A 26,907-nucleotide genomic window follows, 5' to 3' on the forward strand; every position below is an offset into this window, starting at 1 on the left:
ACACACGACTTTTCACCTCATAGCGAGGAAAATGGTAGATGAAAGAAAAACAGTTGAGCAAAATTAAAACTTTATTTTAATTTTTTTAAATTAAATGACAAAGTTTATCTTTGGATGCGTTCGGAATTTACACCTCATCAATTTTTATTCCTGCTTATAATTTTATTTTGTCTGATTATTGAAATTATTTTAGTTCTTCAACGAATTAGAATAATAAACACAATTAGTTATTATTGTCAATTTAATGTCAACAATAATAAGAATGAAATATACCAACGGATTTATATTACACATATAAGTAATGTACGACAAGTCGCTTATTTGATCGTGTCATTATGTTTTTTTTTCATCAAAACAAAAAGTTAGGTGCACCGCAGTCCATCGTCAAGTTCGAATTTCACAAACCTTTCCACGCTAGCGTGCAAAAAACGCTTATTTCTAAGGAGAAAGAATGCCTTTCCGAGCTAGTGAGGTGAAAAATACATTATGTTATTCTTCCATAAAATAAGTTAAGTATTACACAATAAGTGTTTGTACAATAGGCCATAGATAATGCAATGAACACATATATCCAGAAATAAAAAACATGGGTGACACCTATCAGAAAAGAAATAAACAAAGAATGATAAAAGTAGAAAGTTATTAAACCAGGTGTCACAGAGGTTTTATTCTAATTTATTCATGAGGTCCTCTGTCAAATTTTCACGGGCGCATCATAAAAAATAACAATTTTGTCTTTAAACCGTACACTAAGTCTACTTCTGAATAAATTATTTGATAATTGAATAGGTATCCTTTGTTAGAGCATTATAAATTCTGACACACATATCTTTGAATTGATTTTTTGTAGCAAGACAATCCAAGATTTATTATTTTATACAAGTCTATTTGGGTCCCTTACATTTCTGCTATGGACGCAAATCGGTAGTTTAATTGAAGAAAGAAGAATTTGTTTACCATTCATATTTAGTTAACAATTAGTATTATGCAAATGAAGCTTATTTATACAATCACATAAGACACTCACGCAAACAACAGTAAGCATCGCACTCAAGTGTCACATTCTCCTCTTGATCGTACTCAAGCCATCTTGTTGATTCATTCACCATCTTGAGCTGTGCAAATTGTGTTAGGCATTAAAGTCGCGTGTTGACTTTCTCTATTGCCCATTTAGTACCTTAATAGAACCACAATAGTCGCTGGGGCAGCGCCCAACAAGGCGTAATTCCATAAAATGGGCATAAAACTTCTTGTGCAGCAAAGAAAGCTGTGTAATGTTTCCCTTAGAAACTTATCTATATTGCTTGCATTCGCCCATCACTACGCGTAATTTTAAATAATATTTTCACTTATCATGCTCTAAAAGAACGTCATTATAGCCTTACTTAGCAGGAATAAAGTGCATCATTTAATCCCTGGGATGCAAAAAGCACCTAGTTTTTCAATTTACATACAGTGGCCTAGGCAAACTCATATAGCCCTTGCGTTAGTTTGTGCCAAAAGGTAACGTTCAATAAGTAAAACAAAATAATTACAACTAAACAACACTTAAAAACAATCACAAAAACGAAAAAAGTAATTATAATATAACATTACAGTAATTCTGTAATAATGAAAAAGTCAAATCAAAGTAAATAAACCTATAGTTTCACTGAAATCGCTGCGCTGCTGAAATTCAATAAAAAAAAAGAATCACTATAGCCAAAGACAAGAGTGTCTGGTTAAAAAAAAACCGCGAAAACTTCAGAATTTTGGTTCGTGATTTTGTCGTAGAGCGTAAACGATCTCAAGACTAAACCCCAATATAAACCCTCCAAGCAATAGACATCGTTAAAGCTTGAGTGGCTTACCACCTCGGGTATATATTGGCTCGTTTTAGTCCCTCGATAAAGAATATAATTACTATTATGGTTTTTTTTTGTTTATTTAGGGAAACGTACAGTCTTATACAAGTCTTACAAAAAATACATATGTTATTCTTTCATAAAGTAAGTACAAGTATTACAAATTAAAAATTTGTACAATGAACCATAGATAATACAATGAACACATATCCAGAAAAAAATATGGGTGACACCTATCAGAAAATAAATAAACAAAGAATAATAAAGTAGACAGTAATGAAACCAGGTGTCAGAGGTTTTTAGTTTATTCTAATTTATTCATGGGGTCCTCTGTCAAATATAATATCTCCCACTTTTTGCTTGTAACTCATCAGTAATAAAAAAAAGTATTTGCTTTCAATTTGAAATACATAAACGAGTGTCGAATAAATGTGTTTTAGGCGTAATTTATAGAACAATAAAATGTATTTTTGTATGGGAAATAATAAATAATAATAAGTATAATAAAGAATAACACAAATAATAAATATTAGACAACATCACAGACGTTACTCTGATGGGTTGATGACAAAATAAGTAGCTAAAGCACTTGTGTTATGGAAATCGGAAACAACGACGGTACCACTAACACCCACACCCGAGTTAAAGTTAGTTTCCTACACTGACCCGACCGGGGATCGAACTCGGAACATCTCAGATATGCCACTTGACCACAGAGACCATCACAAATTATATTTTTGTTAGAAATGGAAAGGTAAATATGTAACATTATACTTGTAAATCAATGAAACAATCGTTGCATGTAATTCTTTTTTTAACAATAAGATGTTCCAAATTAAATTGCAAACTTTAAGTTGATATTCACCTATTTCAAAAAATATAATGTAGTCTATTCTAAAGGTAAATAAATATGTCCATGAACAATTACGACAAAGAACATATGTCCATTGTTTATACCACCAATGTTAAAATTTTTGTTTCATTCAATTGGTTGGCATAAAATGTGACAACCGTATATAATAAATAAACTACATATTCTGTGCTACATCGAGTCGCTATGTTTATTTTGTTATACTCATTTACTAGGTGTTTTTGTGCTGCAGATGTAAGGAATAACGTCATACGTTATTTCTAACTGAGACGTCTTCGTTAGGACGTCTTTGCCGTAATAATTTGGACTCGTTCTAAATCTACCTCTGTGACATTTAATTAGTAAAACTTTCGTTCTTAAGGACAGGTTATGGTATCTAATTGGCCAAACTGCCAGATGTTAGATTGTAATTTTTCTTCAATAATTTAATTTTCCAGTTATATATATAATATATGTATATGTATATATATCTGAAAGTAATTTCAAAATTTGAAATTACTTTCAGATATAAAAAGTCAGAGAGGAGTTTAAAAATGGCCACCGTAAAGATGAACAGCGTAAAAATGTCGGAAAATTAAACTATTGAAGAAAAATTACAATCTAAGATCTGGCAGTTTTTATTTAAATATATATATGTGTGTGTGTATATATATATATTAACTTGGCCACTCTCGAATAGTCGTTAGAAGCTACAAAAACCGAAGCTGAAGAGAGAACAAAAAATAAAGGACAATAAGAAAAAACGACGTTAACTGAACAAATGCCTTTTAACATGTTAGTTATTTAGTCCTTTTCTCTCCGAATGATTTCCCCGTTGACTTTCCCGCAAATAAGTTTCAGTGTATGAGTAGACACTCCTGCTTCATAGTATATATAGGTCTATATTTCTATTTTCATTACCTATACTTATTCATCTTGTTTCGGCCACATTGATTATGTTATTGGAATTGTAATTATATCAATACGAGTTCGGTTTTTGACGATATCGTTACACAACACGTCACTTCTCTACAGCCTTCCAAGTTTAAAGCCAAAAGCCTGTACCCAGTTCTCTGTCGACAGCGCGCGTGCGCACTCGCGCGCGACGTTCTTAGTTTTAAAAATTAACTTTTTGATTCAAAATCCATAGTGTTGTGCTAGTGAATTGTGTGTGAACTTCTTCCCTTTATTGCTCGATAAAGGGACAGATTAGTTTTCTTTTGGATTCCTTGTTCTGGTTCTCTTTCGGCTTTTCGCGGTAAGTTAGTTGTACCTGTTCACCGTTATATATTTGAAAATAACGTTGTCTTTATACTAATGAGACGTAGGATATCGATAATTGTTTTCAAATTAACGTTCGTTTTACATTGTCTTTTAAGATGTGTTTAGGAGACCATTGTTACGTGTTTAAGTCACGATCACGTTATCACGAAAATTCAAATCCATTAGTTCGATAACCGTTGAACAATAAGCTATAACGATAAGATAAGCAAAATGAGATATTATACAATACTCTCTTTACCTATTTAGCCATTATTCATCCTAACGGAATGCTTTGGTCGCTTTTATTGATTCAGCTGTTTTGTTGCAGGTCTGCGCCGTGTGGCGCGATAACGGTGAGTCCATCAAATTGATCTCTTAAGTTTATATGTGGGCCGATAATGGCGGCGTGCGTTGGACAGCTGGTCGAGGAAAAATATCAGATGTTAGAGCCTATACACACGACGTATTTTATACGCGCCGATGACGCGCGTAAACGCGATTCAAACGCGACGCAGTGTCAGCGAGTAAACCTTTGCACACGTTCACAAATTCAGTGGCGCCGTAAACGCGTGTCATCTGCGCGTATACGCGCCGCAGACGCGCTATAGTCGCGCGTGTGTTTTAATTTTTGTTTCGTTTGTTAACTTCACTTAGTTTTTGAAATGAAGCAACTACATGAAATTCTTAGTGTAAACTCCAGTGGAGCATATAAGGTTCTTGCTAGCAACGCGCTTCTCGCGCGCGTCTGTATCACGTTTGAATCGATACAAATGCAACAACTACGGCGCCGTAAACCCGCGTTTATGTAACGCGCGTCGTCGGCGCACATAAAATACGTGTATGTAGGCTCTTATTGGGTCGCAACGTACACGACGGGCAAACAAAATAAGTAAACAAGTATAAATCTAATTAAATATGCGCTCACTGTAGCGTTAGCAAATCTTTTGCAGTGCCTAGAATAATGTCATTGTTAAGTATTCGGACCTAAAAAAAATTAATCGATATAGTATAACGACGGCATCTACGAATATAACTATAAATAAAGCAACCTATTTATATGTAACTACTACATATTTATGTAGGTAATTATAACATTATTAGCATTAGAACTCCTTGTGAAAGAGTTCGTCTAGGAAAGAACTGAGGTCCAGGATTCTAGGCATGGCCGGGTCAATGTAATAATAATAACGTATCCCCTATCCCCGGACTAGGGAAAACCTGGACAGCCACAAATTACACCCAAACTCATGAAAGAAATGTAAGCCATACAAGTATTTATATACACCTTGTATGCGGGTCGTTTTCTTTTGTTTTAAGCTTTGCGTGATGTTCAAATTTAGTTCCGTTGTAGTAGATTTTTTACTTTGTTGTTGATTTTTTGTTTGGTTGTTGTTGTTTTTTTTATTATTTGTTTAATTTTTTGGTAACTTAATAACAAAATAATTGAATCCTTTTTATTTTGTTTAATATTTGTTCTTAAATTATTTTCTGTAAATCGATTCTCTCTTCCTTACAAGTTATATATAAGATATTGAAATAGTTTTTTTTTCATTCGATTTTATACCGCCATCTCTAGAAACTTCAAATCTCAAACGCGACTCAAATGAACTATAGTTACTTACTTTGGGATCATAGCAACGTAAGTGATGTTGTGTAATATTTATCATTTGTTATTATTTATCTAACAAATCAGTCACATTGTAATTTGTTTTGTCTTACTTTACCTATTTCTGTCGCCAATCTGGGGGTCTACTCTCGATCTCCGTCCGAAACAATTACTGTCAAATAAGTAATATTCGGCAAAATTAAAAGACAAGTATCAAGTATGAAGCTTGATTCGCATCACGCGTCTTTTCATTTGGTCAAGTATTGCTTATATGGCAGTAATTGTTTCGGACGGATGTCGGACGGAGATCGACAGTAGACCCCCAGTAATGTGATCATTACTGAGTCCCGGTTTTGAAAGGTTTTGAATTACGGGCACATGGGACTTATCAAATTTAGTCTCAGGGTAACGTGGCGACTGACCTACTAACGTTCTTATAAATAAATTCATGAACTACAGTTACTACTTACTTTGGGATCATAGCAACCCACGTGATTTTGTGTAATATTTATTATTTACAATACAATACAATATTATTATGTATCTAAAAAAACAATCACTTTGTAATTTGTTTTGTCTTACGTTACCTATTTCTGTCGCCAAGCAGCAATGACAGCATTACTGCGTTCCGGTTTTGAAGGGTAAGGGTGCTGTTAAAGTTACGGGCACATGGGACTTGTCAACTTACGACTGAGTGTAACGGTTGACTGATCTACCAACGCTCTTTCGCATTGTACTGCAATACAAATAAATTCATTTTCGTAAAATTTGCTATTTACGTTCATTTTCATGTTGTAAAAGCCGATATAAAACGAAAGATCTATCCGAATAAAATCGATATGAACCTTTTATCTCTAACGGTCTTATAAAAACGTGCCTTTTAAATAGTTTAAAGTTATCTTAAAAATTGATAGATATCGATTTCTCTGAGTCAATTGAAAATCGATAGCACGTGTACAGTAATTTTTATGACGCAATATTTTTTATTGTTATTACAGTTGAGAATGTGGACTGGATGTCGTGTCATTTTTATGGTTATTAATAGGTTAAAATTCGCATGGCCACACACTGCGTTCACTTTTAACTGTACGTGACGTGTACGTGATTAGACCGTTTACGGTTGTTATTCAAATTGCTTTGATATTTTTAGGCTATACAGCGTTTTGTTTCGTTCTTTGTGTTTTTTGTCAATTTCTTTTGTGAAATATAAACATTTTTCATACTTTACTTTTTTCACTTTTCTTTTTTTTTTCTTACCACAACTTTTCATAACTATATTTAATTTAACAGCTCATTAATTGCATATTTAAGATAATGAAGTATTTTAAAACTATTTTGTATTTTAAAATTTATCTTATTTGTTTATAAGAAAGACAATTAATAGTTTTCTGAATGCTTTGTACATTTGTAATGGGCATGCAAATTTAATATTCTTTTTTTTAAATTATACCATTACAATAAAAATAAATAAATTCCTTGTGAAAGAGTTCGTCTAGGGATGTACTGCCACCTCAGTTATTTCTACCGCCAAATACTAATGTGAGCATTACTGGGTTTCGGTTTTGAACGATAAAAGGTGCTAGTAAAACTGCAGGCACATGAGACTTGTCAATTTATGTTTCAGAGTGACAGACGCAGTAGCAGTGTCTCTCAGATCTTTGCGATTTAAAACTCCGAGTGGCACTGCAACTGGTATGGACAGGCTTGTTGGTTCTGTCACTTAGTATCATAAAAAATCTATCAATACAAATACGATACATTTTGCCATATTTTCGTTCTAAATAATGCATATCGTCAACTGGCGGGCACGGTCTTTTCTAACCCACGACTTGCTGATTTCGTCACGATGTTTTGCTTCACGATTTACTGAGGTATTATTATAAAAAAAATCTCAAATGTAATGTTAAACGTCGTAGGTATATGCCATCACAAAGTTTCAAACCTTCGACCTCTCATTTGAGAAGTAACTATTCACCGGCTGGGCTACCACCGGTAAGAGTAATGAATGGATCCAATAGAAACGACTCATCCGAAGAACAGAGTCCGATGTGATTATATAGCGAGAAGAGAATGAATACATAATTTTGTTATTCAAACTAAGGCCTATGTAAAGGTGTTTTGAGAATTAGAGATATATATCTTATTTAACAAAATGTACTATGTCTCGAGAACAAGCAGTTTTGCTCATAGATCTTTGTCCTACGGATGAGAATTGAACTGAATAGATTAAAAATAACTGTAAGGAAATTTGAGCATTCATTCCACTGCTTTTTTAAATTTTAAAGCCAAATTTCGTATGACAACTCCAAAGTAGGTAGTAACCACAGAGGTACTTAAAAGGTTGTAAGGACATTGCCCTTTGCCAATTGAAAGTGTATGCAGGTACAGTCGGTCTCTATAGTCGTCCTCGCGGAAACCAAAAGATCAAAGGTTGCTTGAATAACCTGACAGGGCTTGGCGCTTCCACTGTGTTGTTTTCTTATTTATTTGTGTGTCGTTGTTTAGTGAAATGTCGCTACACCTGGAGAGAGGTTTGATAATACTGCCATCTAATAAAAACGGAAGTAAATTAATTTGCTACTCCGCGAACCCAGTGAAAATCTTGCATTAAGGTGCTTTTCTACCACCGAAGCGAGACGAGACGAGGTGAGACAAGAAATGAAATTTATATGATAAAATTTCAATTGTCTCGTAGCGCATCTTTAGTGGTCGGGATTAACGAGGATGTGTGAAGCGGGAATTGAATTATTTGTTAATGTAATATTGAACCGTATTGCTGCCCACAAAGATTTAATTTAACTCTGCAGAGGGAACATGATCCTTGCGCGAGATTGTAGAGTACGTGCGATTTGAGATTAAAAAAAAAAGAAAACTTCATCTGATTGTTCTTCCGTTAACATATTTAATAATTATAATTTACGGGACGTGTTACCGCAACCGCGTGTTTATCGCTGAAATAAACAGCACTGAACCTTTTCTATCTACAACCACCCCGTGAGCTCGCGACGGTCCGCGCGAGCAATTAATGGCAAGTTATGGTGGACATAGGCCGGCGAAATTTCAATTCTCGTCTCTCCTCATCTCATCTCGCCTCGCCGGTAGAAAACCACCTTTAGCTGCGCTTGTGTTGAATATTTTTTACGAGGTCTGTCCCAAAAGTATCCGACCTTCGTCCGTTATTCCGCGCTGGGTAATCATAATCGGGCTCGTGGCATCCATCAAACTAATCTCCATTCGACTGAACAACACACTCTCACCGGTGTTTCCACATCCCGAAACAGTTATAGAAGTCAGTTTTCGGAATAGCATTCATTAGGTACCTACACTCGTCGCATTTTTTTTAATCGTCTCTATGCCTTGAAGGCTTTAGGCGTTACTGCTACTTCCCTGGAAAAACTCTATCACAAGAAGCTCTTCTGCCGCCGATGTATATACTCCTGGACAAATTATTCGAACCACCTTGTCTTTTCACTATTAAATGCTTTAAATTTAAGAGTTAAGACAACCTCAAACGACTTTGATTGGTTCCGCTTAATAGTGACAGTGTTGAATCAATTACTTCGGAAAAAAATATATAGTAAAATTGAGGCTGTACACTGACTAGTATACGGTGTGAAATCACGTTTTCTAAAAAAATAACACAAACTTACCGCGAAATTTTACAAGAAAACCGCTGTATTCAATGGGTACTTCACATATATAGTTTTTTTATTGTATCAACTGAACTAAGTAGAACACGTATAGTATACGATATACATTTTTCAAATTGCTTTACTTTTAATTTTTTATAGAATTGATATTCAATAAATTTTTTTGTGAAATTACTCCACTAGTTTGTTATAATTATTAATACAAAGATCGAACACTCAGAAATAATTCCATCAATCTGGCCGGATTCGAACCGATGTCTTCTAGCATACAGTGGCAGATGCTATACCAACTAAGCCACGGAACGAACCAGCGGACCTCACGAATTTTTCTGTGCTTGCGTCGTGTCTTTGTATTTGGTTTTTCAACGACTTTTCAGTCGTTGCGTTATCTATGAGAAATCTATGAAAGATTTATCACCAAGTTAGCACCTTTACAGCTACCAGTCCTGGCGAGAGATGTCGCTGTTCACTGTATTTTAAATTTTTATTGAATTGACTTTCAATTATTTTTTATGAAATTACTCCACTAGTTTGTTATAATTATTAATACTAAGATCGAACAGTCAGAAAAAAATCCTTCGTTCCGGCCGAATTCTAGATTCTGGACTAAAAAGTTATCGAAAAACCTACTAAGACACGACGCAAGCGCATAGAAAAATTCGTGAAGTCCGCTGGTTCGTTCCGTGGCTTAGTTGGCTTTACTTTTGTTAAAAATAAATTATGAAATAAAGTCCAAGCAAAATGAACCGTATTAGTACGGGAAAAATTTGAATTCGAGCTGATATAGACTAACTATCGACTATCGACTTATAAACAATGTTTAATTGATCAAAAATATTGTATGACCATTGACTTACAATTATATGTATGACGATAATAATGCAAGGTGTAACGAAAAGGTAACGCAAGGGATAACCAAAAAATTCGAGCTTACTATCAAAAACAGCGCCGTCAAAAATATTATGAAGCATTAATTATCTGGTTTTTCTTATTGCCCACCATCGAAATATGTGTGCAGTGAAAGTAAATTTGGAATGTTTAATAGTTTTTTTACCATTAGGTAACAGATCGACGGCACTACTAATTTGTTATTTTCTTTTAAATAATCGTCCTATTCGTTAATGGAGTGCGGCAATTCATTTTCAAATGTTAAGCAAATGATTTATAGCTCTCGTTTTGCGTGCTTCGAATTACAATAGGCACGTAGCCATATGGTTGATTCTCTTACAACTAATCATTGAAAGAAATAACGCTTTGATTAATTACTAATCGTTTTAAATAAAGAAACTTTCATTAATTTAATTTGGTTTTCCATCACATACAGTTTGGAGATTATGTGGAGTTAGGCGCCTCGCAAACGTGTGTTTTGTCTTGGGAACAAGCAACCGGCAACTACACTCTAGCCAAATTCGATGTAGAATAAATGTAAACGAATAAAAACATATGATTTTCAGGGTCTTCACCTCATACCTTTTACAGTTATCACAATTTCAATATTTTTCCCCGAAAATCCATTAAGCTATTGATAATAAAAATTTTGAAATCATGTCTGTGATGAATTTTGCTCAATAGAAGTTTCAAATCGCAAGTAAGTAATTTGAAACCAACATAAAAATTACCATGGATTAATTATTTATATGATCAGTACAGTGTACTAAAAAAACCGACCACAAAAGTCATACATTCCCTAGTACTCACCCTTAGAGGTGAAATATTTTCTTCAAATGTATAAGGGGCCATGAGGTACTCTCTTTACAACAAAAAAAATCATCAAAATCGGTTCAAAACCGGAGATATCGCGTAACATATATACAAAAAAAAACATACAGTCGAATTAAGAACCTCCTCCTTTTTTTAAGCCGGTTAAAAACTGTGTCATCCCCATTGACTTACAATTATGTCATCCCGAATGGTTTTTTTATTTGAAGGCAGATGTTGCAAACGTTCGAGTTCAAGTAGTAATTCAAGTTCTGAGTCGGTAGTAAAGTCATTTGAAACAAAATTTTACAACTACTTACTTACAACCTACTTACCTATTTAAATTCCAATTGTGTGAGCAGGCCGTGGGCAGAGCTTTCCTAAATGATGAGCATTGACAAAGAATGTTCTTTATACCTGCCGTTACTGATTGCCCAGTAACGTTTTGTTTTTAAACATTCTAATATGGAATTTGGCTAGAGTATAGAAACGAAGATTGTATTTTCCTACAAAATGCGGTTGCCGTAATCGGCGACTGTGTCGATTTCATATCAGTTGTATGAAAATGGGATATATATAGCTGCAGATTGCTTGTATCCAACACAAAGACACTTGTTTGCGAGACACGTTAGATCCACTCATCGAGTATATAACCAGAAATAGAGACGAAATAAGGGCCATATATTCCTGGCAATTCATCAGCGATACATCACTTATAAATATCAACTCTCGTTTGTACTGAAATTACAAATTAGAAAGCTGAAATAGTACAGCGCCAACAACTGACCTGTGTGTACGTCTCCGTATATTCCAAAAATATTGTATATTTATTGTAATAAAGATAATATCTCTAACAATGGCGTGCTGTTCCATTCGGTGGTGTGGGGAAAACAGCAAAACATCTAATTACAAAACAAACAGAATCAAATTTCATCGGTCATTATAGTAATTAAATATTAAATTTTTTTGCAGTTTTCGTCCATTATAGCAGAGCTAAGTTAACTGGTCGATTTAAAGTGAAACAATTGACGACACCCGTCAATTGTTTCGAACTCGGGCTAGCCAATCGGAGCGCAGTTGTCACAGTAATGATATGGCAGAATAGTTTTCAAACAAATTAAATGACATTTCGTCTCCATTTCTGGTTATATACTCGATGGTTCCACTGAAAGACTTCATTAAGCATCGTTGGTTCTTCTTATTGTATCGATGGCATACATATTGTGGTAAAAGGATTTGCTGCGTACTGCGTACGTTATTTGACGCCCAGGGTGCGCCAGAAGCACAGGAAAGATGGTTCAAAGTGCGGGCAGGCTCCCTTCATGCACCCTAAATGTCGTTGGTATCGTTGCTTCCCACGGAAGAAAATAAAAACAATGGAAAGGCCTCGATTACTATCAGAACCGATGTCACCGAAACTCGCACATTCTTAATTTGAAACAAAATCTTTATAATGATTGGTCGTAGTTTCAAATTAAAAAAATATGACAAATTTTGGATTGTTAATACAATTTAAACTTTACCCTGTTAATATATCGTTGAAAGTTCAATATCTATTATTACAAGTTGCGACATTTTGATATTATATTGAGATTTCAATGTGTTGCCATCTATCGGTTAATTGCTGAACAACGACGAATTGGAGTTATTAACTTAGTTCTCCAAATAAGAAACGACCATATAGCAGGGGTGTAAGGCTTACTTTCATTTCTTGTAACAAAAAAATTATTCCGATAAACAGAAAATTGAAAATTTATTAAAATAAGACTTTCCGACATTGACTTACAAATAAATGGACGACGGGTCTAATACAAAAACCACAAAAAAATGTCCCAAGTCAACCTATTTAAACGTAGTGACATGTCAAGGAATATGAAAAAGCTAAAACGTTGAATTTAAATTGTAATGTCATCGCAGTACTGTCTAATTTTGCTTGCTTCGCTATCAGTCGAACAAACGAAGACCAGAGCGTGAATGACGCTCTGTATACGATTTTAACGCCCTATAAGATCGGACACTTTTTAGCGCGGACCCGACGTCCATATAATTGTAAGTCAATGCTTTCCGATGATGTAAAATACCACCAATAACGCACACACTCATAGCCCCGCACTAGGGAAACCCTGTATCGTGAGTGCCACAGACACACACATAGACAACCACAAATTACACCCAAACTCATAAGAGAAATAAATGTAGGCCTTACAAATATTTCTCTCGACCCGGGGAATCGAACCCGGGTCCCTTGCGTGGCAGTCCAGCGTCTGGCCGGCCACGGAGGCAGTCAAGGAGACATCAGGTGACATTGTGCTCATGTGTGTCTATTTCATTTAATACGTGGTTTAAGAGCTTAGTTTTTCTGCCATTATATGTATTTTGGTTATAAACACGTTGATTTCTTTCCTGTTTCTTTTGACGTCGAGATAGTCGGAAGTGCTAGTGTTTTGGACAAATAGAAAATAGTTTAAGTCAACATTAGGTAAACATGGTAAATAAACGCCGCAACATCCTTAGGTTTCCATCCAAACGTCTCTTTATTGAGTCTTATTTGGTTCCATATCAAGTAATATTTAAAATTTTCCAATTTTATTTGATATGCGAATCTCAATATTTGATTTCAAATTTGTTGTTTACTTGACGTTGATCACAAGTACGAGGTTTCCAATTTTCTGTTTGAACAGCTTGCTCCGGTGAAATGTCCGTTTTATTTGGACTATCTACGTCTAATTTCATTTAACAACTGACTAAGACTTGCGAAGTTTGAATTTGATCTATTTATTCTATGTTCTCCTAGGTTTGCTTTCCTTTTTGGTAACACACAATGTAGTAGAAAGCCTAGTAACCTCTAGTATAAAATAGACTAGCAGTTTTGTTTAATCTTCATTATCCGTTTGTCTTATCAACAGGGTTCGTAATCTAAACTTGTTATAATATTCATAGAGTGGATAACACCTGCTTCGGAAATCCCGCAATGATTAAAAAAAGGCGAAAAAATCAAAACAAAGTGGTTACCTATGTCTTTATTTCCAATTGCATACCTTTTCTTTTAAAGGCATTGCGATATAATTTAATTGCTACTTAAACTCAAAATATGGAATATAATTACAACGTTTTTATAAAAATGTTTGCTTATCCGATTTCGCTATTTTATTTTCATTAAAATTAAATCTATATCTTCTTCTGAAAGTGCCTCTCCGCTACTGGAGGGTAGCCGTTAATATGGCTGACTTGTCCCTATCCAATGGCCAAACGAAACGTTCTGCGCTCGTAACTTCGGTCCACTAATCTATATGTCTAGAATAGACATGGCAACACTGCCCGCGCTCCGAGAGGGTCGCAGCCATAAAATTTAAAAAAATCAATACCTCTTCACGAAACGTTCGCCGTCGTCGCACACGTCGCTAAACTTTTTTTTGTAATTTCTTTTTCTCGAATAATTATAAGTTAATACAGTCCACTAGCATTTCATTTCTACTGGGCCTATATGCCCAGTATATACAATATGACAAGTTTTGTTGAAATCGGTTAACGGACAGTGGGTGAAATAAACCGAATCCATCCCCTTATATGACGCTCTTAGAGGTGGAATTTTTTCTTCAAATTTGAATGAGACCGCTACAGATGTATCACCTTGCCAACAAAAACAGAATCATCGCAATCAGTTCACAAATATCGGAGTGATCGCGTGTCATAAACAAAAAAAATGCAGACGAATTGAGAACCCGCTCCTTTTTTGAAGTCGTTTAAAATACAGTACAATCATTCCGAGATTTCTCTGATGAACCAAATTCATAGGTACTAATAATAATACCTAAGAAAATTAAAGTGATCAACATGGCAGTGGGCAGGACATAATATCTGCAGGAGGGCTGATGGCCGATGGAGCAGGCTTGTTCTAGAGTGGCGACCACGTCAAGGCAAACATAGTGTTGCGGCAAATTTTAACGGATAACCTAAGAAAAGTGGCCAGAAGCGGCGGATGCGGGCGACACAGAGGGTCCTACTCCTACGAAATCTAAAGACAATGTCATTCATGAACCTTCATTCACGTCACGAGTTTTTAATTTGGCCAAGTATTACTTATTTGACAATATTGTTTCGGACAGATGTCAGGCAAAGAGACGAAGAACGGGAGTAGATACCCATACCCGTCAGTGGGAAACTTATGTCCACCACGGGATATTATACACTCTATTATACTACTTCCTTGAAGTTAAAATGACTATATTCTACCTATTTCGATTTATGCTTATCAGTAATACCGATAACAAAGTCTACTATCAAAGCGTATTTATCATCAAAATGTAACGTTATTTGAAGTTTGTCATTGTTAGAAGAGACGACATAATACTGTACTGCTTTTAATTACAAAGGCAATTACTACTCATAACTGTCAACCACAAATCGATCATATAACACAGAGCACAAAGCATTTTCACCTTTGGTTCAACTTCTCATTAAATATTTCTCCAGTCATTAAACTAGTCTTAAAGAATTTTAGTGCTATAAATACCGCAGAACCCATTGACTTACAAATAAATGGACGACGGGTCTAATACAAAAACCACGAAAAAAATGTCCCAAGTCAACCTATTTAAACGTAGTGACATGTAAAGGAATATGAAAAAGCTAAAACGTTGAATTTAAATTCTAATGTCATCGCAGTACTGTCTAATTTTGCTTGCTTCACTGTCAGTCGAACAAACGAAGACTAAAGCGCGAATGACGCTCTGTATACGATTTTAACGTCCTATAAGTTCGGACACTTTTTAGCGCGGACCCGACGTCCATATAATTGTAAGTCAATGGCAGAACCACAAATTGAGCCAAAGACAAAGAACGCAAAGTGTCTTTTCTTCATAGTCAAGTGTTTTCTTTTTATGATATTAAGTGACAACACGAACAAGTCGTATGCCTGGTAAGCTACACGCCTATCCATAACAGTCGCAATACCTCTCAGAGTTTTAAATCGCAAGGATCCTAGAAAGTTGCACACGGTGACTATTAGCATTTATAGGAGATTTATAGGCGATTGCATCGATGCAAACGCGCGACTGCATCGATACAAACGCGCGATTGCATCGATGCAATCTCGCGTTTGTGTCCATGTAGTCGTGCGCTTGCATCGTGTTCGCATCGCTCCTTTTTCTTATTAAACACTAAGTGTGCATTTGACTTCCATCTCATCTGATGGAAAGTGTTATTGATGTCGACGATGAAGCATGCACATCTAAATAATGCCTATTCACTCTCGCCTTGAAAAAGTCCAAGTTGCAACGTTCAAGGAACAAGTCTGCAGGCAGGGAATTCCACTCCATAAAAAATGTGGAAGCGAAGCGCTTCGTTTCGTGCGAATTCTTGGAATATCCACAACATGGGGGTGGGATCCCAGGCTACGCCTGGTTCCCCGATGTTGGAAAGGGGAAGGATACATCTCCGTGATTATACCCTGTAGAATACCGATAAGCAGGCAACTTTACGACGGTGTTTAAGGCTTTGCAGCTTCGCCTCTACTAATTCTGAGTCACCTATAAGCCTCTTGGCACGCTTGTCAATTGAAACTGCTTTGCTTAAAATCGCGCGCGTATGTAAAGGTAGACTATTAGCGGCTGTATCGCTACTGCATCGCGTTTGCATCGGTTCTAAAAGCCGCCGCGTCTAACCGCTCTTAGGGGCACTGCCACTACGCCCGTCACCCTTAGACAGCAGAACAGAACCCTAAGACGGCGGCAGAAATAGGTGAAGTCGCAGTACCTACCTAAACGAACTCTTGGAGTTTACTGCTATTAGATATTAGGTGATTGAGAAACAACAATTCTCTTACAGGGCTACGGCCGCTCTTTAAGCCACTTAAAGACAATAAATAAGACATATATTAATCAATCTACCCTAAAGCCATAGAGCATAACGTGCCCGAATACAACAATGTTGAGATCATTCGTCACAGTTCATTGTTCGAAAACTTGTCTCTCGATTTCTACCAGGGTTTCCCCCAAGCCGTCTGTCAACAATGCTGTACTCGTATGCATAATTAGTGCAGCCGTTAACATTCTTCAGTAGTCGTCCCCAAGGTCAACCTTAAGCATTTGACCTTTACAATTGTTGGCATTCAACAAATCGACTTTCCCTGTTTTTATACTCCATCTTTAAAAACTGCGGTTTTGATGGCCTTCCACTTTACTGATGTTATTTTGATCATAAAGATTTTTGCTATTGCACTATGCTTGAATAATTTGATGCTTTATTGTAAAGTAATAATGTAAACCTAGATATTTTTACTTATAAATATTTAAATGAACAAGTTGCTTATCAAAATGACTATCATATCTATTTGTAAGGCAGATTCACATGAGAAGAATGTTTATGAAAATGTAGGGTTTACTCTTTGTATATAAATATTTCTACACATTTGTCATTGAAAATAATTATTTATACATATAGAAACAACTTGAAACAGTGAAACAGATACTCCGATGGGTTTTTGAACAAGTAACCTAAATTTCTATATACTAACAGTAGAGCGATATTGTGAGCATTACTGTGTAGGGGTTTTGAAAGGTAAGGGTGGAATTACAGGCGCATAGGAATTTTCAACTTATGTCTCAGAGTGACGAGCGCGGTGGCAGTGCGCCTCAGGACTTTGCGTCACTGCACGACTTGTTGGACCCGTCACTTATGGTCGTATTCTAGAACTCTACTCAATGCTCAAGTCAGGATTTAAGTATGGTTTAAAGCACTCGAAATCATACTCAAGTCCCTGCCATTAAGGTCGTATTTCCAGTGCTTGTGTTTCAATTGCAATCCTGACTTGAGCATTGAGTAGAGTTCTAGAATATGACTCTAGGTGTCATCAAAAATATAATACCCAAATGTATAACAGTTTTCACAATACTTTAGATGGCTTTTAAATGTTAAATGTTATTTATAAAAGCGTCTACATTGTCACTGTGAAGACGACAGCCTCGAACAGCTAGTTTATTTTTAATAGACTTAAAAAAAAGAGTAAGTTATACGTTCGGCTGTATGTACGTTTTCAGTATTTCCGTCAATTGTGGATGGATTTTGAAAATTCTTTTTTTTATTTGAAAGGGCGCGCTCTCGTGGTTTGTCCCATTGTCACCAATTCTGAATCTGATGAGGGGCTCCCATGAAAATCGAAGGAAATCTTCAAATTTTATAGGCATGTCCGTGTATTCATCAATTTCTCCATCAATTGTGCACCGATTTTGAAAGTTCTTCTTTTGCTTGAAAGGATATACTCTCGAAGAGTTCGTTTCGGCTATCACAAATTACTAATTCTTTTCCACAAATAAAAGTCGACTTTTCACTTGACACGATACCTACACACATGTAGTCAACAAATCACCGTTACCATGACAACCAGAAAAGAACGTATAAAATGTACAAAGGAGTACGTAACAGTCCTATTGTCACCAAGAAGTCAGAAACTGATGACCCCTCAAGGTCGGTTTTTTTTTTCAATGAAAAAGTTATTATTCCTCGTACTAATGTTATGTATGCAAAACAATGACCTGTTTTGCTAGAAAAAATATAAAAAGACGACTGTGTAAGAATGTTAATGTGTATAAGTTTGTCTATCAGAGACACTCTATGGCGCCCTAGTTTGTAAATTGTTCTTACAGCTCGCTTCTACAGAACAAAGACTCTATTTATGTCCGCGGATGTCTTCGAAGCAAAATGTACGTCACGAAACTGTGGAAGTAGCTAAACTAAACCAAGCTAACGGTTTCCCCGTCTTCAAGACATCTGTTAAGTATACCTACTTTTAACAGGCTTCAAAAAAGGAGGACTTTCCCAAGTCCTTTTTTTTTTGTATATGTTACGAAATTACTCCGGCATTTGTGAACCGATTTCGATGAGTCTTTTTTTGTTGGAAAGAAGGTATCTGAGTATCTATTGGTGCCATTTAAATTTGAAGAAAATATTCCACCTCTAAAGGTGGCGAACTATGGGATGAATCAGGTTTCGCGGACTTTCCTGTAACTAATTTCAATAAAACTTGGCAAATAGATGTAATTCCACGGTCTTTTGAGGTCGGTTTTTTTTTATAAAAAAAAAGTTATTGTGTTATTTTGTGGGTGTATATTTGACGCGATTACTACGTTTGTGTACCGAATTCGAAGATTCTTTTTTTTTTACATTTTCTTTGTATTTGCCCTATATCAACGTTTTTGTGTCGCCTCATCTATGAGAATCTCTAAAGTTTTTTTTTTAAATAAGTGCGCATTTGACCTCCATCTCATCTGATGGAAAGTGAGTTGAAACATGCACACCTAAATAATGCCTACAATTTAACCATTTAAACCATTTATTTACCACATACGGTAATACGTACAGAACATAATAATATAACAATATTGTGGGAACAACAAAAGTGAGTGGAAGGAACTGGCTCAGTATAATCCTTGTGGCAGTATGCCTCGCGGTTACTGATTTTCAGCCTAACCTTGTTGACACATAGCTTTTCAAATTCAACTCATTATCCAATTTAACTACACCATCGCCACGATAAACATCGAATACTAGTAATTATATCGGTTGAAATTATTAATAACATTTAATTTATTAATAAAAAAAATATTCTATGACTATGAACGACTAATTTACATGTAATGAACGATAATATTATTAAAATATATATGTAAAGCAGACAATATTTTTAGTTACACTTACGCTGGGTCGCTGTCTGCTCTGTCTCTAAACTAATAAGAAGAATAAGAAGAGAAAAAAAAACAATTTCCATTGACTTACAATTATATGTACGTCGGGTCCGCGCTAAAGTGTCCGAACTTATAGGGCGTTAAAATCGTAGACAGAGCGTCATTCACGCTTTAGTCTTCGTTTGTTCGACTGACAGCAAAGCAAGCAAAATTAGACAGTACTGCGATGACATTACAATTTAAATTCAACGTTTTAGCTTTTTCATATTCCTTTACATGTCACTACGTTTAAATAGGTTGACTTGGGACATTTTTTTCGTGGTTTTTGTATTAGACCCGTCGTCCATTTATTTGTAAGTCAATGACAGTTTCACATAAATTAAAATATTCACTCTCACCTTGAAAAGACCCAAGTTATAGCGTTCAGGGAATAAATATGCAGACAGAGAATTCCACTCCATAGTCCTTCGCCATATGTATGTGCACGATTAACGCTTCAGACCAATTTTTTCAATTTTCACAACATGGGGTGAAACCCCAGCCTAAGAGACCCCCCACACTAGCGTCTTTCAAGTGTTATCAAAGTGTCTTGCCAACGCACGCATAGCGTCGTCATGAGACGACCGCGCGGCGGTAACGCCACGCCAACGACATTTCTTCTAAGACATCACTGATGTCACTGACGAGTAAGGCTGATTACACATGACACCGTCAACGGCGGGTTGATCACGACACACGAGCTGCAAGCTCGCCGCGCTGGTATCGCCACCGCCGCGGCGCAATCTGTAATCTCAGCCTAACAACTTTTGAATGGCAAAGGCTTGACACTAAAATATAATTGCGGTGTATATCCAACTTATCCGTTAACGGAAGAAGTTGTATGCCTTGTAGTAAATAGATGTTCTAACGAGACACATATGTATGTATGCGTACTTGATTATACCACAAAACAAATTGTACATTTTAACAAACATTTCAAATGTTAGTGTACAAAGGGGCCCTTATCCCATAAAGGAATTTCTTCCAAATAATATTTGTGACAGATTCCCAAAACTGTACACAGTACATACTGCCGACTTGAAACTAAACTAGTGGACAATATACCTTCGACTTGCCAAACAACGTCCATAACAGTCCGGATTATAAATCTATGTCCGATTTCGAATTCCATCGATGACTGCAAAGTCGTCGACCCTAGCGTCAATAAAGTTAAACCAGATTCTGAGCAACGTGTCGCTTGACATTCTCAATAATTCTGTTACTAAATTATAAAAAAATCGAATCAAAAACTCGATAACCTTTTTGACCCGATTTTTTTTTTATATCAAGCGATGGGACGAGAAATGCTGCTGATGATCCCACAATAGTCCCTATGCCACTCAGAGCTTTAAATAGCGAAGATCTGAAGAGCTCTACCACTGTAACCGTCATCCTGACACTTAAAATTGTAAACAAGTCCAACATGTCTTTTGTTTTACCATTACCCTTACCCTTCCGGTTTACCAAAACCGGAACATATTACTGCTTATAAGAAACTCTACTGCTACTAAATCGTTAAAAGTGGATGACGCGCGAACAAGCAAAGTTCGTTTAAATGAATTCGTTAAGTGCGAGATCGATTGATCTTCTAAAATTAGCTGTCTTTATTAATCATATCACTTGAGTGCACATCGACGATTGCTCATTGATTACGTGTCATTGGAAAGTTGTTAAAATTTCCGCTTATTAATAAATGTCACTCGACATTATCATTAAGTTGTAGTCAATCAAGTGCATCAACTTTGTCACTTGTTTATTCAACGACGTCACAGCCGATACGCAGTTAATATCGGAATTAGGAGCTTGTTTATTAGCAATAGTAGAGTTATTTGTGAAAATCTTCATCCAGAGAACTACTGAGAACTTTTCATTCTCATGCTCTAAAAGTACATCAATATGGCCTTACGTAGCGGGAGTAAAGTGCATCCTTTAATCCCTATGAAGTAAAAAGTACCAATTTTTTAATTTACTTCCAGTGAACAAACTCGAACAGTCAGTAGTACGCTCGGTTTTAGTTCCGTGCCTTTCCGTGCCTCTTCCGCATAGACGGTGGCGCCATATTATTTTCCCGCGTAATAGTGTAGTGCGTTTGTTGTATCTGTGTCTGATTGGAAAATATTAGAAAAAAAATAAAAACAAAAACTTCAGAATGTTGGTTCGTAATTGTGTTGTAGAGCGAAAACGATTAAGATTTTTTTCTCGAAGTGAAAAGTAAAGATTAACTTTTTTCGAGTTTAGATTTTTTTTTTATTTTGATTTTTAATTGAGTTTGTGAGAAATTCGCTACAGTTCGGGTGTCCCTCGGTTATGTATGGGCTCATTTAAGTCCCTCGATAAAAAATATACTATTATAATTTTTATCGAATTGATATTCAATTATTTTTTATGTGAAACTACTCCACTAGTTTGTTCTAATTATTAATACAAAGATCGAACACTCAGAAATACTTGATGACGAAATATAGAATTCTGTTAATTTCATAGAATTCTGATCTGAATTCTTCTGTCGTTGAAAAACCAAATACAAAGACAACGACAAGCACATAGAAAAATTCGTGAGGTCCGCTGGTTCGTTCCGTGGCTTAGTTGGTATAGCGTCTGACACGATAATAATAATATAATAATAATAAAGTATAAGTCACGACTATCACTACAAACAAATGTATTGGCAAGATCTCTGGTTGACGAAAAGTACCTAGGTCGCTTGAATACTGGAAAGTTGAATCAGTAAAACACAGTCAGCCATTTATTGACTGAATTTATTCCAAACGACATAAAACAATAGCACGGATACGTTTATGGTTCACTGATCGCAGATGGTTACAAAATGATACTAATAAAAATTCTTAAAATGTTGCCATCAATCAAAATTGCTAATTAATTCGCAACACAATCAAAAGCAAATTATTTCGCTGTTACTCCAATCGACTGGAATGATTTATGTAGCTGTTATATATTATATCAGTTTAATTGCCTTTGTAACATACGACTGACTGTATGTTGGTTTTATAATGGTATTGTCGAGCATCTGAATATAACGTTTTAGTTTAAAAGCAGCGGGCATCGCGGCGCGTCGTTAAACCTCTGGGCAATTTTCAAGTTTTGGGATTAATGTGAATTTAATAACTTCTTTTAGGCTTCAGTTGAAAACCAAATTTAGCAAGTTCTCTGTAATACTTAAAAATTATGTACAAAGTTAGATATTTTATTCTTAAATAATTTGTTTTAAACTGGAACTAATAATTTAGAATGTGTGCGTCCGTACACGGCACGCGGTGGGCGCGCACATATACAAACCTCGCAACTACGTTTGTATGAAGTTACCATACTACATACCAAAAAACGAGTAAAGTTATATTGTATCCGTTCAATTCTCTCACAATGAATTCTATAATATGAATGCTGTAGTGATTATCATTAGGGTAAAGATACGTGTACGTAACACGTGTTATCCCCATTTCTCGACTATACTTTTCCAAATTATAACGAATGACATGCACAAGTAGGCGTATACTTTAAAAAAGAGGAATCATGCATTGTTGCCATTGCATCTCATCAGGGCAGCCAGAGGCAATCGATAGATCACTGCCGAGAAAGTAGTCTGACAGAATTCCGTTCCATTAAATTAATCTTCTAGATGTATCTATTATTCATGTGCCCGCCCACTTGACTCGCTGAATTGAAACTAGTTTGGCCAGTGTCATTTGTCAATAATTTGCCGAACGGAGGGACTTAGTGAACTTTCCAGTGAACGATATTGTTTGTAAACAAACAGAAATAGGCTGATCTAGACGGACTGTATGCGCGAAGTCGATATGTACAACTGCATGCAATCGAAACCGACTACGTTATTACCGAGCGCCTATTTCAGGATCTTAGGGTATTTGTTGATATCGAAATGGAAGATACTACACAATTCCAAACGCTTACTTTTTGTTATTAAATAAATATATGCTATCGAAATGCTGAATTTCAATTTGTCAATAAATTAACGTCTGTAAGCCCCGACTATACTCTACAGTAGAATTTGCGATCAAAAATGTAAATAGAAGTGCCATTACAATAAAGATATATTTTAAGAATTGTGCAAATGACAGCGGGCGGGTTTACCCGCCAAGAAAACTTTTACCAATCGTGTTTTGAAATCGTGAACCCTCGAATGGACGCAGATGAAGTTTCATCTGCATGCAGCTGATCACCACTGCAGCCAACCACCGGGCAGTCCCGTATCTTCGACATGTGTTTTATGCGGGAAAGGTACTATATTTTTTGCTTGCATAGGGACCTTCTGAGTTCACGTTCTGGCCCCAATCAGCCCGTGTACAGAGGTTTGTTAATCACCGGACAAACGAAAATACCGAAACACATTAATAAAACGAAATAAATAAAAATAAACTGAACCCATATCCTGTCAATGTTTGCCAACAGTATATAGTTATTCTCGACCAAATGAATTCCGGATAGGTATAACATCTATTTCGGAACCCGTCTCTTACTGTATAATATGTAACTCCACCACACCCCAAATTCCTTTCGAAACATCACCCACCTCCACGCGTCACTTGGTTCTGTGCATGGCAGCAAAAAATGCTATCTCCAATTTTTTGCTTAGGCTGTACCGGAAGGCCATTCACTTTCGTTGTATTGGTGATAGCATGCAGACTTTGAAATTAGCGTTGGGTGGGGCTGATCTATCTCAACGAACCTAGAGTTTATTTTTGTTTACATTTCTAAATTAATTTTCACATTGTTTTTATCGATATACACGAAAGCGTTCTTCATTTGTACACCTTTAGTAATCCACTCTCATTTGTGCTATGTGTTTATATCATCTTGTAATATACTCGTAGTTTTGAAAACGTTACTTTATAAAGACTACATCTCATTTCATGCACCTGCCTATTACTTTACCAGCACCATTATACTCTTATCTACTCGCTGATTTTTCCAAAGCCTCCTTCACATACATTACTAATATTATGATTGATAATAAGCGGAAGCGATGTTATCAATCTACCTGATATGGTCGCCAATGGCTTGTGGATAATTGATTTGCACAAGCCGTGACTAGACTCACTTTATCTCGATTTCTTATGCAGAGAAAGTGTTGCACAATACTTTTGCTATTGTTTAAATATATAAAAGTAGATTTCTGTTTTTTTTATATTATTTTCATTCTTAAATTAATTCTATTCATTCTTAGTCTTTTTGGCTTTGTCGCTATGTTTTACTGGCATAAGTAGTTTATTTTTATTTCTTCTCGTTCTGTCATTTGTTATTCAAAATCATTATTACTCTTCAGTTTTACTATTAGACTTCTTTATAATAAATGTTGTTATGTTACCCATGTCTAAGCTCGTAATAATTAATTTATTTTTCTCGTTTGTATTCTTCTAAAAATAACTATATCTCAAGTTACATATTTGTTTATGTTAATTAAAGCTGACCTTTTCAACTCTTTAACTTCAACAAGGAAAGACCTGTCCTTCCATATTCGTTAGCCATCATAATAACAAATTAAATAGAATAGTTCTTTATCAATGCCAGGTGCTCAAACAAAAATGGCCTCCATATCTATCATCCCATTAAAACTACACGCAGTGACACCATTTCCTGTGTTTGTTTTATGAATTATTTTTCTATTGTTACTTATGCTTTTATTGTTCCGTGATTATGTGACGAAGTATTATTTACTTTATGGTATTTATAGTAGAGTCTAGACTATCAGATAAACTTGTCTACAATCGTACATTGGACTATATAGTATGCAACTAAAGAATTGATTCCTATAATATTATAAATTAAATTAATAATTACTTGATGTGTAGATAATGTTCTGTTTATTATTCAGTCATTACATTCCTTACCAAAATATTCTTTCGCTTATTCTTACTGACAACCATGGGGTATTAATTCATGCAAATTAACTTTAATGCATATTTAAAACTGTGATGGCGACATAGAAATATAAAATATAAAAAAGAAATGCAAAAGTATTATCTAAACAACATTGTAAGATTGTTGAATTAAAATTCGTTTACAATTACGATAATTAGTGAAAACAGTAAACTGTTATTAAAAAGATAACAGATCGAAGGTTTCTTAATGGTATACTTTTTGATTTGTTAGTTTGCAATAAATTGTATCGACGGCATTTCTTTGTTTATTCTCGAAACTAAGTAAAGTTTTAGCACTGACTTTTACTTTGACATATTAAAAGTACAGACATTTCTTTGCGATTTTATTATATAACGGTTTCCATATATGTAATCAACGCCTGAGCTAGAGCCTATAACCTTGACAAAAATGTAATAGCTGCCATTTGTTAGCCTTTGCGAATATTATTACAATCGCATTGGTGGTATGGTAAATTAAGCGTCAGAAAAAACGGAATTACGAGTGCAACATTTCTTTATATGAGTTTGTGTATCTGCATTAGTATAGTATTATATTCTCTATTGTTACAACTAAGAATACGCGTATCTTTGAATAATGTAGTTTAAACTATAAACATGTGACTAGAACCAATCTTTTAGTGAAACAATAACATTTATGTAGTTTTGAACATCACCGATTCTTTCAATTCGATGCCGCTTTATTTTTGAAATACTTGTTCTGTTAGTTCATCACTCTAGAATAATTTGTGTCTATCACATTCAAATTAGCTACATATCATTACATATTCGTGTTCACACATTTATTTGTCCATTCTAAATCATTACGCGGCTCGTTATATAAATGTTTTCACTTGCTTTAATTTTCTCAAATGCTTCACTCGATTAATCTTCTTGGAGCATACCAGGGCGATCATTTGGTTTGTAAATTGAATCATCCGTTGCGTAACTACTATGTACTAAGTGTATGTATTCCCGTGTGTGGCTTCGTACTGCTCCTCCAAATGCCTTTCTTTGCTGTCAAGTTTTCGTTCGACTTGTTCAAGTTTGAAGATTGCTGTTGATGCTTTTAATTATAATCACTTTACTTGACGTAAATTACATTTCAAATATACCATTATTTCATATGTCATTAAATTACACTTAAAATCGTTATACTGATTAAACTCTACTGCTCATTCGTAAGAGAAGAATTAGTAAGAAACTCTAGGGATTGCTCTAAGTAAATAAATATTCGTACACGTTTATCATGTACAATAGGTATAGGTACAGTAGAGCTCCTTGAGAAACAGTCGGCCAGAGAAGCACTGCTATCTTATCTATTCGGTTTTGAATAGTATGTGTGCTGGGTAAATTACAGGCTCATGCGACTTGTCAACGTA

General features: G+C 35.4%; 1 protein-coding gene across 1 annotated transcript in view; it reads left to right on the forward strand.

Moving 5' to 3' along the window:
• The first annotated feature begins 3,847 nt into the window (after window positions 1-3,847).
• The window catches only part of LOC113237271, a 113,586-nt gene continuing 90,526 nt past the window's right edge, over window positions 3,848-26,907 (forward strand). Inside the window, exons 1-2 of the mRNA XM_026473661.1 lie at window positions 3,848-3,952; window positions 4,286-4,310. The gene's annotated coding sequence lies outside the window, so the exon portion shown is untranslated. The remainder of the gene's footprint in view (window positions 3,953-4,285; window positions 4,311-26,907) is intronic.

Source organism: Hyposmocoma kahamanoa, unplaced genomic scaffold (genome assembly GCF_003589595.1).
Source record: "Hyposmocoma kahamanoa isolate Upper Pololo Valley unplaced genomic scaffold, ASM358959v1 93, whole genome shotgun sequence".
Classification (NCBI taxonomy): Eukaryota; Metazoa; Arthropoda; class Insecta; order Lepidoptera; family Cosmopterigidae; genus Hyposmocoma; species Hyposmocoma kahamanoa.